Source organism: Aquarana catesbeiana, linkage group LG02 (genome assembly GCF_042186555.1).
Source record: "Aquarana catesbeiana isolate 2022-GZ linkage group LG02, ASM4218655v1, whole genome shotgun sequence".
In the NCBI taxonomy this organism is placed as follows: Eukaryota; Metazoa; Chordata; class Amphibia; order Anura; family Ranidae; genus Aquarana; species Aquarana catesbeiana.
This window is the reverse complement of record NC_133325.1, coordinates 723178828-723192230: the sequence shown is the minus strand read 5'-3', so window position 1 is coordinate 723192230 and position 13403 is coordinate 723178828. Positions and strand designations below refer to the sequence as shown.

The 13403-nt window shown below is 41.3% G+C and overlaps 1 pseudogene; it reads right to left on the bottom strand.

Annotated features, from left to right (window-relative positions):
- Nucleotides 1-9689: 9689 nt before the first annotated feature.
- Nucleotides 9690-9754, bottom strand: LOC141130208 (U4 spliceosomal RNA; annotated as a pseudogene).
- Between the last annotated feature and the right edge of the window lie 3649 nt (nucleotides 9755-13403).

The window sequence follows — 13403 nt, the reverse complement described above, 5'->3', positions numbered from 1 at the left end:
TGGATTTGCAGCCCTATCCGGCCTTATGATTAATCCTAAGAAATGCCTAGTGCTTAATATTTCACTCACAAACATGGAATTGATCCCGGCTAGGGCTGCACTCCCATTCACATGGGCAGAAAAATCAATCCCATATCTTGGAATTCATTTAACAGCATCTCATTCTGACTTATTCTCAACCAATTATCCTCCTGTATTAAGACAGATCACAAATCTTATAAAACAATGGTCGCAACTTCCTTTATCCTGGATAGGGAAGATTAATGCAATCAAAATGACTATTCTACCCAAATTGCTTTATCTATTCAGAGTCCTCCCTATTCCAATTCCTTCCTATTTTTTGAGAATAGTACAAAAAAGAGCAACTTTGTTTATATGGGGCTCTTCTAAACCACGTATACCTATACACACACTACATCTTCCCAAAAATAAAGGAGGCCTGGGATACCCTAATTTTACTAACTACTACAGAGCAGCACATTTGGCCAGTCTGTCCAAATACCATGCAAAACAGGAAATCCCATTATGGGTATTTATAGAGGCTTCAGAAAATGACCCTCTATTAATATCAAATTTATTATGGCTTGATCCTAAAGACCGCTTTAAAATTCATAATCCCATAACTAAACACTTCTTATCTCTCTGGGATAAACTAAAAACCAAATATCAGTTACAATCTCCACACAATCCTCTCCTTTCTTTTATCAGAAATCCGGCCTTTTATCCGGCATGGATCTACCCAAATTCTTTTAAAGCTTGGACAACATCAGGCATTCAGACACTAAATGACTTCATAGCATCTAAATCATTCCTTTCTTTCCCATCGCTTAGAGAAAAATATGATCTACCAAACTCTGAGATATTTAGATATCTCCAAATCAAAAATTTCTATACACCATTCCTAAAGGGGGATACACCATTATCCCAATTATCCATTTTTGAATCAATCTGTATAAAAGATCCATTTGCTAAAGGTACAATTTCATCACTTTATAATCAATTATATGGAGTAGCAAATCTTAATAGACCCTCTTACGTTCAGAGGTGGGAGGAGGACCTGGGACGAACTTTAGAAGACACGGACTGGTCTAATATATGGCTCACATCTAAGTCATCTTCACCCAACATCTTGGCACTAGAGACAAATTATAAAGTCCTAACTCGCTGGTACCTTGTGCCCGCTAGAGTGGCAAAATATTCACCTAATACCTCAGCTCTTTGTTTTCGAGGATGCCCAGAAATAGGCACACATTTACACATATGGTGGACGTGCCCAGTAATCCAAACCTTCTGGAAGGAAGTCTTCGTGATTGCATCTAAAATATTTAAAAAAATAATACAACCAGATCCATATTTAACTTTACTTAATCTAAAACCGGAATGGTTAACACTCTCTCTATTCAAACTTATGATCCAACTAATAACGGCTGCAAAACAAACAGTGGCCAAGGCATGGAAATCTCCTTCATTGGTACTAGCAGAAACAATTCACAGAATGAATAATACAATGTCCCATGCTAAGATGGTAGCCATCGATCAAAATCAGATTCCAAAATTTGAAAAACTTTGGCATCCTTGGATAAAACAACAGTTCCTGTCAAATTTCAATGACTCTGTCCTGTTGCCATGGTAACAGATTAAATGACTTACAGAGACACCCATTCTAAGGCTTCAAAGAGAACTAAAAAGAATAATAAACTGACGAGCGGGACAACCTTGTGGACCATACCTCTACCTTTCAACCCTTTTTCTTCTTTCTCTTTCCTTTTCTCCACCTTACGATTAAAGCTCATTATCAGAACTTATTTGACCTATATACACTCTACTTGTAAACAATATGTATAGTAGGTATAAATCATTTAAATACCTACAAAAGTAACTAAGGAAATGATATATATCTTTAATTTAGGTTTACGTGAACCCAATGTTTAATATTTGAAATTTCATGATATTTACCTATATAAACCCTACTGTAAAACAATGAGCTTACTTTATAGATCCTTGTAAACTTACTTTATGTATATTTATGTATCTTTATAACATTGTATACTCAATAAACTTCTTTTGACAAGGTAAAAATAACAGACTTACTAGCAGGATCACTAAGTGAAAATAAAAGACAGCAATCCTAACAAAGAAAACAAATGCAGCCATCACATATAAGAATTGGTAAGCTGCAATATAAAAAATGTTTGCTTTGGGTGTCAGAATTATTGAGGTTAAAAGAATGAATATATAGGCCTGATCATATTATTTTTCATATGTTTCATGAGCATATTGGGAGCCATCTTGTTCAAATTTTTTTTTAGAAGGTGGATGTAAGTTCATGCTTGTAGGAAAATATATTTTTTAAAGAGACTTGTAGAGCTCCATCTCACATTTTCCCAAGTCATAAATTGTAGAATTCCAGACAGATAAGGAACTTGCCATGAGACCAGTGTTTTATGTTATAAGGAGACTGAGGAGTCATGTCTCAAACTAAACAATGAAGAGAGATGTTTTTGTTTTGTTTTCCCTTTCATTACTGAGAAAAAGAAAATAGGGCTTTCTTACAAAGTTGCCCTATAAAACAAGTATCATTCACTATAAGCAAATATATTGGTAACAATTTTTGTTATATTATTATTACATTATATTGGAGCAATTATATAGCCACATAATTCAATAATTCATACATATGTTCATGATAGAGTGGTTGATATTAGTATTTGATACATATTAGTATATATATTTATTATGAGCATAACAGGTTTGAAATACTATGAATAAAAGTGAATTTGCATGTATAATAATAATCTTTTTATACTGAGAAACCATGACCTAACTCTCAAGGTATGTGAGAAGTCAAGTTAATGTCCCAACTTTCTTAAAGGCATATATCTTATGAAGAGACAAAAGTCTAGCACAGGGGTCTTCAAACTACGGCCCACCAGTTGTTCAGGAACTACAATTCCCATCATGCCTAGTCATGTCTGTGAATGTCAGCGTTTTACAATGCCTCATGGGATATGTAGTTCCGTAACAGCTGGAGGGCTGGAGTTTGAGGATCCCAGGTCTAGCAACATCTGACATTAAGTCAAAGGTTATTTAGAGGACCATTTTGACATTTCAAGTAATATTGCAAAATAATTTTTATTACAACACTGCCCCCTGTTGATAATTATGTTAAAAGTCCAAAATGGCCCCCTAGACAGTGATACCATGGTTACATAGTAAATAACACATCATTTGACATCATTATTTACGTGAAAGAGACATACACACCCACTTTAGGTGTGGATAAAAGTTGTGTACACAGGGCAGTGAGGAGGACGGAAGGAGAATTGGAAGATCTATGAAGGGAAAGGTGTCCATTGGAACACATGGCAGTCAATTCTTAAACAAAAGAGTTACATACATAGTTACATAGTTACATGGTAGGTGAGGTTGAAAAAAGACACAAGTCCATCAAGTACAACCTATGTGTGTGATTATATGTCAGTATTACATTGTATATCCCTGTATGCTGTGGTCGTTCAGAGTTCTAGTTTACTAGTAAAGTATAGATTTTCTATTTGCCTTCTTAAATTTGTTTCTTTGAGCATATATCTAGCTGAACCATTCAATTTTGGTAGTTCAAGTTTTGGAATTGAAATTAATTCTAACTGCAGTATGAGTTTGTTTCTCTCTCAAACAAAGAGAATAATACACATATTTGTATCATCTCATAAAGCTAATCAACTTCAAGTAAATGGTTTAGTTATGATATATGTTTAAACATAAATTCATCAGAGAATTATCTTTACCTAAAACAAAAGTCTTGGTTAAATTACCAAGTATAATACATGGCATAACATTTTGTCCATGTGTTTCTAGAGAGTAATTTGGGCCTGCTAGATCTGTTTGTCTAAGAAAAAGGTTGTCTTCAAATCGACACCTTGTTATTGTCATAGTCTGTTGAGCCACTAAGAAGCTGTTTACAAAGCGGTTAAAAGGGTTAACACATTGGTATTTTTGGAACAAGAGCTTGTGGTTATATTCTAAGCATCTGTAATACCCACATTGTTGATATTTGAATTTATGTTCTGTATTTATCACCAGTTATATTTTGATATTATTTTGCACTGATTTTTAGTAAATAATTATATATATATTTTTGCACATCTTTTTGTATTCCTTTCTCTTTTCAAATTAGCGCAGATAAACACATTTTAGTTATTTGTTGATTTATGTAAACAAGTGAAAATCTCCTGAAGCGTAGATTTTTGCTTAGTTGCATAAATATAATACTGTTTAATATTTCAGTATAAACATTCTGACATGGGGTTTAATTCTGTTTTAAAGTGTGAGTAAACTCCCATCTCTGACTTGTACCTATAGGTAAGCCTATTATAAGGCTTACCTATAGGTACTGTAAATACAGTGCCTTGAAAAAGTATTCATACCCCTTGACATTTTCCACATTTTGTCATGTTACAACCAAAAATGTAAATGTATTTTATTGGCATTTTATGTGATAGACCAACAAAAAGTGGTGCATAATTGTGACATGGAAGGAAAATGATAAATGGTTTTCAATATTTTTTACAAATAAATATGTGAAAAGTGAGGCGTGCATCTGTATTCAGCCCCCCTGAGTTAATACTTTGTAGAACCACCTTTCACTGCAATTACAGCTGCAAATTTTTTTGGGGATGTCTCTACTAGCTTTGCACATTTAGAGAGTTACTTTTTTGCCCATTCTACATCGCAAAATAGCTTGAGCTCTGTCAGATTGCAGGGAGAGTGTCTGTGAACAGCAATTTTCAAATCTTGCCACAGATTATCAATTGGATTCAGGTCTGGACTTTGCCTGGGCCATTCTAACACATGAATATGCTTTGATCTAAACCATTCCATTGTAGCTCTGGCTGTATGTCTTAGGGCCATTGTCCTGCTGGAAGGTGAACCTCCACTCCAGTCTCAAGCCTTTTGCAGACTCTAACAGGTTTTCTTTTAACATTGCCCTATATTTGGCTCCATCCATTCTCCCATCAACTCTGACCAGCTTTCCTGTCCCTGCTGAAGAAAATCATCCCCACAACATGATGCTGCCACCACCATGTTTCATGGTGGGGATGGTGTGTTCAGGGTGATGTGCAGTGTTAGTTTTCTGCCACATAGAGCACTTTGCTTTTAGGCCAAAAAGTTCAATTTTGGTCTCATCTGACCAGAGCACCGCATGTTTGCTGTGTCCCCCACATGGCTTCTCGCAAACTGCAAACGGGACTTCTTATGGCTTTATTTCAACAATGCCTTTCTTCTTGCCACTTTTCTATAAAGGCCAGATTTGTGGAGTGCATGGCTAATAGTTGTCCTGTGGACAGATTCTACCCCCTGAGCTGTGCATCTCTGCAGCTCCTCCAGAGTTACCATGGGCCTCTTGGCTGCTTCTCTGATTAATGTACAAAATAGAGGGTTGGAACTTTAAATGAGGTATATATTGTGGCTAGTCAGAGTGGGTCAGATGTAAAAACATGTATTTATTAATACATTTATGTTTCTCATGATTGAGTACATACATCATAAACAGTACATGCATAACGGAAATACATAATGTTACAAACTATGTAAATAAATAAGTAGCATGTTAAAAACCATAACTGTTGTACATGGACAAGATAGATATCCTCCATGATAAAGATGACTGAGAATCAGTATTATTGAAAAAACATCCTAGTCCAAAGAACATATGAATAAAATGTGGTGCATCTGTGTAATCCCGACGTGTTTCATGGAATATGTGTCCAATCTTCAGGGGCGGATGCATACTGAATCTACAAAGAGACATAAATGTATCAAAGTAGACCGGTAATGAACCAAAAAGTAAAAAATATATAAAATATAATAGATGGAGGGAAGGTAATGTAAACCATCCCTTCAAAACTCACATATTCTGCTGAGCGTGGAGAGTGCACTGCCAGAGAGCATGGGCCATGGAGAATGCCTGGTCCGGAAGCTGTGGAACAGGGTCCAATGGAAAGACAAGGAGTATATGTGTAAATGTACACCAAAGTGCGGTTCCAATGGAAGGAATGGGCTCCAATCTGTGAATCAATTAATAAAATAAATGCCAAAAGGAGTGCAACAAGTATTAGCTATCAGCAAAAAGGAGAACCTAATCCTATTGAGTAATATTAAATGATAAATGAAGCAGCAAAAATCCCCAAGGAATAGACCAAAGTCCAAAACCACAGAAAAAATAGGATTAGGTGATTGAATAATTACCTAGTGATACTAGCATAGGGTGAAATCCAAAAAAGTGGTTTGCTGGATGCAGAGGATGTGTAACCAAGAGGGGGTAGCTGCAAATGAAAAAATGTGTTTAAATGCTCCTGGCATGTCCAGCGGGCCCCGCTCCGTCATGCAGGCATGACGTGCAGGGTGGACACCCCAGTCAGGACAACAGAGCTGCTCACTGAACCTGGGACAAACCTCCCATTGTCAGTCAAGATGGCAATGAAAACACGCACCCGCAAAGGACGTCAAAATTGTTGACTGCAGGGGCGGTGATGTGGCGCCGATGCTCAGGCGGACAAACCCACCCACAACCACAGGTGGGGGGGGGAAATGGGAGGGGCACCAAGAGAGCATCACAGCTCCAGGAGGAAAACTGGCACAGACCGGCCCAGCAATCAAGCAATGCGCAGATCCAGTCAAATCGCAGAACTATGAGAAAGTGGCTAAGATGATAGTTAAACCCAAGTCTCATGAATAAACAGTAGAAAAATTATAATGACTCATAAAGATGCCACTCAAAGAACTCTTATCCCTATATTGCAGGGATATGCAATTAGCGGACCTCCAGCAGTCGCAAAACTACAAGTTCCATCATGCCTCTGCCTCTGGGTGTCATGTTTGTGGCTGTCAGAGTCTTGCTATGCCTCATGGGAATTATAGTTCTGCAACAGCTGGAGGTCCGCTAATTGCATATCCCTGCTATATTGGTTGCAAAGAGACGGGTTTGGGACTTTGAATGAAACGCATGATAACATGCATCTCCATACCTAAATCAGGTGCAAAAGAGAGGGTTGGGACTTTAAATGAGGTATATGTTGTGGCTAGTCAGAGTGGGTCCAATGTAAAAACATTTATGTATTTATTAATACATTTGTTTGTCATGATTGAGTAGGTACATCACAAACAGTACATTTGTTTGATTAATGCTCTCCTTGCTCAGCCTGTCAGTTTAGGTGGACGGCCATGTCTTAGTAGGTTTGCAGTTGTGCCATACTCTCCATTTCTTAATAATGGATTGAACAGTGCTCTGTGACATGTTCAAAGTTTGGGATATTTTTTTATAACCCAACCCTGCTTTAAACTTCTCAACAACTTTATCCCTGACCTGTCTGGTGTGTTTCTTGGCCTTTACAAAGCTGTTTGTTAACTAAGGTTCTCTAGCAAACCTCTGAGGGTTTCACAGAACAGTGATCTTATATTGAGATTAAATTACACACAGGTGGACTCTATTTACTAATTAGGTGACTTCTGAAGGCAATTGCTTTCACTATATTTTAGTTAGGGGTATCAGAGTAAAGGAGGCTAAATACAAATGCACGCCTCACTTTTCACATATTTATTTGTAAAACATTTTGAAAACCATTTCTCATTTTCCTTCCACTTCACAATTATGTGCCACTTTGTGTTGGTCTATCACAAAAAAACCCAATAAAATAAATTTACGTTTTAGGTTGTAACATTACAAAATGTGGGAAATTTCAAGCGGTATGAATACTTTTTCAAGGCACTGTATCTCCTAAATGTGCACCGTTTAGGAGATATTTACTGTATATGCAACCAATGATGTCACTGGCGCATGTGCTCTAAAGGAACGGCCACCCAGGCCGTTCATTCAGAGTCCTGTGCGGTAAACAGCAGCTCCCCCGTGCATGCGTAGGAGTGATGTCATTGTGGCTCCAGCCAGTCACACAGTTAGAGTCCATTAACCCGGAAGGAAGACCAAGTGAAGATGGAAGTGGTCTCCAGCAATGACTGCGCTGGAAGGCTTCCTTTTCAGGTATGTTTCACATAATGTACTAGCATGCGATGCATACTAGCATATTATGACATTACTTTTCAGGTCAGAAAAAAAAATCACCCAGAGGTTTACTACTTTACGTAAAGCTTCCCAAGAAACCCTCTGCACACTGATACCCACCTCTTGTTCCTTCTACACACTTCTAGCAAACTTTTGCATAAAGCTGGGATTTTTGTTTCACATACTGCATATTGCAATTCATGTTCAAGCTGGCCATCTGCATCAAATAATCCCTCTCTGGCCAGTCCCTACTCTATCTTGCAAAATACCAAATACTGACTGGATCTTAGCATACTTTAATGGACATACAGTATACTGGTGAAGTAACAAAGGTTTCTTTGCCATTATAATGGCCCAGGAAACTGGCATTTGTGACATGTACCCCATTAACAAAGCAAATAGACCTATTTTAGGCCTAACTACTCCACCCACCCCAATTTCTATTTCAAAGGAAAAAGAAACTGATTTCTTTCTTTTGTTAAAGCCAGTGGCGTGCAAAACACACCTCAAAAACTTCCACCCGGTGCCAAAAAAAAGTGCCCACACATAGAGAGTGAAACACAAAAAAGTGCAACGGGTGTACAGAGTCCTCCACTAGGGAAGGACCTTACCCTGATCCCCCGGGGCGTTAGGCTCCAGACAGGGACTGAGGTACTCAGACAAAGGGTCCATCCGGCCAAAACCAGGCAGACCCCCACAACTGGAAGGACTGCCGAAGCAGACCAACCCAAGTACAGTGGGGCTCTCCCGAAGAGAGACCCCTCAAAGGAGAGGGCGAACCAAGCCAAAAGGCCTATGTCCACCCCCTCCCAAGACTTTCAGAGTAGGCCCGAGGACCCACACCCTACTCGCCACACAGTGACAAAACGTGTATACAAAGACAACCAAAAAAAAGACAAAAAGGTGACAAACAGGGGTAAAAGAAAGAGTGGGGAAGATAGTGAGATGGGAGAGTGAAAGTGGCCATTGTGCTATACAATGGCCGGCCCTCCGGCCAGGCATAAAAATTTCCCCTGGTCCTGGCCAAAAGGCCCGGCCCAAGAGGCAGGTGCGAAAAACGTGTGTTGTGGTGAAGTGACCATGGTGCCATAAAATCAAGTGCTTTCACACCGTGACTATACGGCACCCCTGAACTGCCACTTCAGGGGCACATTCACCACTGGCTTTTCGAAAAAGCCCTGACCACCCAGCCCAGACCACAGCAGACCCCACCACAGACAGGAAGGATATGGAGATCAGGAAGCCGGAAAGAGCCCTTTACCATCAGGCACTGCCGTCGCTCCCATCACTCCTCCTAATTACATTCGGGAAGTACTTGCCACTCCCTCCCCCCCTTGCAAGGCAGGAGTAAGCGTTCTCTCCCAAATAACTGTCTGGAGCTAGATCCGCCCCAATCCAGGCCAGAAGGCCAGGGTCCCGACCCTCTGGTTCAGACCCCGTGGTTCTCCATCCCCATCAGAAGGCTTCCCTTTCGGCTACAAACCGCTCCAGGTCACCTTTACTCCAGCAGGTTTTGCATAGCAACCGCAATCCCATCTCTATTTCGCCATAGATCAGGGACGGAAGCAAGCGCCACCTCCTGGAAACTGATAAGAATAGATACTACACTTGATCTTCGCCAAAAGGCCGAGAAGCAATTAGCAATAATCACGCCTCAGTTGAACCTCATTGGCTATGATACTGCCACTGCGCAAAAGAAACTGATTAACCACTTGACGACCGCCTCACGCAGATATACTGCGGCAGAATGGCACGGGCAAGGAAAATCACGTAACTGGTACGTGATTGCCTTCCCGCGGGCGGGGGACCCCCCCCCGATGCCAGAGGCGGTCGCCATTTGCTCCCGGGCGATGAGAGGTGAGGGGGAGGCCATCGATTCGTGGCCACCCCCTCCCGATCACTCCCGGTGAATGAAAATTCTTCCTTTCCCTCTGTAGTGTAAACAGAGGGAGAGGAAGTGATGTCATCCCTCCTCGAGCTGGTCTTTTCGTTCCGGCGCCGAGGAGAGAAGACATCAAGTAAGTGCACCAACACTACACTTACAGTAGAACACGCAGGCACACTTTTCACCCCCCAGTCACCCCCCTGTACCCCCTGTCACACTGACACCAATAGCAGTTTTTTTTTTTTTGCATTGGTGTCAGTTTGTGACAGTTATAAGTGTTAGGGCAGTTAGGTTAGCTCCCTTTAGGTCTGGGGTACCCCCCTTTAGGTCCAGGGTACCCCCTCACCCCCCCAATAAAGGTTAACCCCTTGATCACCCCCCGTCGCCAGTGTCACTAAGCGATCGTTTTTCTGATCGCTGTATTAGTGACACAGGTGACGCTAGTTAGGGAGGTAAGTATATAGGTTCGCTGTCAGTGTTTTATAGCAACAGGGACCCCCATATACTACCTACTAAAGGTTTTAACCCCCTGATTGCCCCCTAGTTAACCCTTTCACCAGCGATCACCGTATAAGTGTTACGGGTGACGCTGGTTAGTTAGTTTGTTTTTTATAGTTTATTATAATTTTAGGGCACCCGCCGTTTATTACCTTATAAAGGTTTAACCCCCTAATTGCCCGGCGGTGATATAAGTTACGTTTTTAGGATCAGATAAGGTCTGTGTCGCCCTAGGCAGCGTCAGGTTAGTGCCAGTACTGCTGACACCCACGCACGCAGCATACACCTCCCTTAGTGCTATAGTATCTGAACGGATCAATATCTGTTCCAATCAGATCTATACTAGCGTCCCCAGCAGTTTAGGGTTCCCAAAAATGCAGTGTTAGCGGGATCAGCCCAGATACCTGCTAGCACCTGCGTTTTGCCCCTCGGCCCAGCCCAGCCCACCCAAGTGCAGTATCGATCGATAACTGTCACTTACAAAACACTAAGCACACATAACTGCAGCGTTCGCAGAGTCAGGCCTGATCCCTGCGATCGCTAACAGTTTTTTGGTAGCGTTTTGATACAGTCGCTAACAGTCAGGAGCTTTTTTGCCTGTGAGTCTCACTAGTGTACCCCTAAATTTAGAGCCCAAAATGGCAAATCGAAGGTACACTAGTGAAAAGGCCTACACGTTTCTGAGCATGACAGATAGTGAAGAGGAAGTCACTCATCTGTCAGATTCAGGCTCAGAATACGATCCTGTAGAGGACAGCGGCTCCATGACAGATAGCTCTGACGATGGAGTTGTGGTCCCTGCTAAGGTCAGGCATACCAGACCCCAAACTTCTTCTGTCCTTGAAGTGCAAGACCCGCAGGTCCCTCGTATGGAGCAGAGAAGTACTAGCGCCGCTATTCCTTCTGGTGAACTGGCAAGCACCAGCAGCCTAGTACACCCTGGTCGTATATCCAGCACTGCAGTATCATGTGGTGACGTGGCGAGTCCCATAAGTACAGTTCAAGCTGGTGAGGTGGCAAGCACTAGTAGTGTCCCGCTGCCACCAAGAAGACAAAGACAGGCCCGTTGTGCCCATAGTGCCCTTCCTGCTGCATTCGCCAATCCGAATTGGGAACCCACCACTTCTGCAGCACTCGTACTTCCCCCATTCACTGGCCAACCTGGAATTCAGGTGGAAACAGTTGATTTTACGCCACTGGATTTTTATTCGCTGTTTTTCACCGAAGATCTCTATAGATCTATTGTGGACCAAAGCAATTTGTACGCTGGTCAACACATCGCCACTATTCCCCAGTCCTCCCTTGCCAGAGATTGGAGACCAATTACGTATCCAGACGGTGCTCCACCTCACCTTCTCCAACCAAATGCAGTAAGCCGGCTGCATGGGGGGCATTTTCAATATGTCCTCCCGAGTACCCCTACCCAACGAGCCCCCCAAAAAAGATGTTGCGTCTGCAGCAAGCACGAATTTAGGCGTGACACCCGGTATTATTGTCCCTTCTGTCCTGACAATCCTGGTCTTTGCATTGGTGAATGTTTTGAACGCTACCATACACTAGTGGAGTATTAGCGTAGGGTACAGCACTGCACAGACTAGGGCACACTTTCACAGGGTCTCCCAAGATGCCATCGCATTTTGAGAGACCCAAACCTGGTACCAGTTAAAAAAGTCAAAGTTACAAAAAAAAGTGTAAAAAAAACCCAAAAAAGTAAAAAAAAAAGAAAAAAACACAAAAAATATATAAAATAAAAGAAACAAAAATAGTTGTTGTTTTATTGTTCTCTCTCTATTCTCTCTCTATTGTTCTGCTCTTTTTTATTGTATTCTATACTGCAATATTTTATTGTTATGTTTTTATCATGTTTGCTTTATAGGTATGCAATTTTTTTATACTTTTTTATTGTTAACCACTTTTTTGTTTTCAGGTACGCCATTCAGCTGCAGAGCGGATTTATTTATCTTGACAGCAACAGCGTTTGCTCCCACGATACATAAAGCCGTGACTCCAGTGCTGTCGGAGGTGATTTCACCACCACAGTTACATACTTCAGCATATATGCCAAAGCGTGGGGGCAGCAGTGGGTGGAGGAGCGATTTGCTCCTGCCTTTTGCGGGAGGATTCCCCCCATGCTTTGGCATATATAAACGGTGCATGTATGCCCATCATTAGAAGTGGGTGGATGAAGGGAGGTATTCTAATGGTGGGCATACCCACCGATCAATATCTTTTTTTCGTTCAGCCAACAGGCTGCATGAAAAAAAAGTTTACAATATATGCCCAACAAGGACTAGCAACGTACTGGTATGTTGCTGGACTTTGAGCGGTTATACCAGAATGATGCCTGCAGGTTTAGGTATCATCTTGGTATCATTCTTTTCAGCCAGCGGTCGACTTTCATGTAAAAGCAATCCTAGCAGCTAATTAGCCTCTAGACTGCTTTTACAAACAGTGGGAGGGAATACCCCCCCCACCATCTTCCATGTTTTTCTCTGGCTCTCCTGTCCCAACAGGGAACCTAAAAATGCAGCCCGTGATTCAGCCAGCTTACCATAGAGCTGATCAGAGACCAGAATGGCTCCAAACATCTCTATGGCCTAAGAAACCGGAAGCTACGAGCATTTCATGACTTAGATTTCGCCGGATGTAAACAGCGCCATTTTATCACACCGATCTTGGTGTGGTCAGATGCTTTGAGGGCAGAGGAGAGATCTAGGGTCTAATAGACCCCAATTTTTTCAAAAAAGAGTACCTGTCACTACCTATTGCTATCATAGGGGATATTTACATTTCCTGAGATAACAATAAAAATGATTAAAAAAAATAAAAATGAAAGGAACAGTTTAAAAATAAGATAAAAAAAGCAAAAAAATAATAAAGAAAAAAAAGCACCCCTGTCCCCCCCTGCTCTTGCGCAAAGGCGAACGCAAGTGTCGGTCTGGCGTCAAATGTAAACAGCAATTG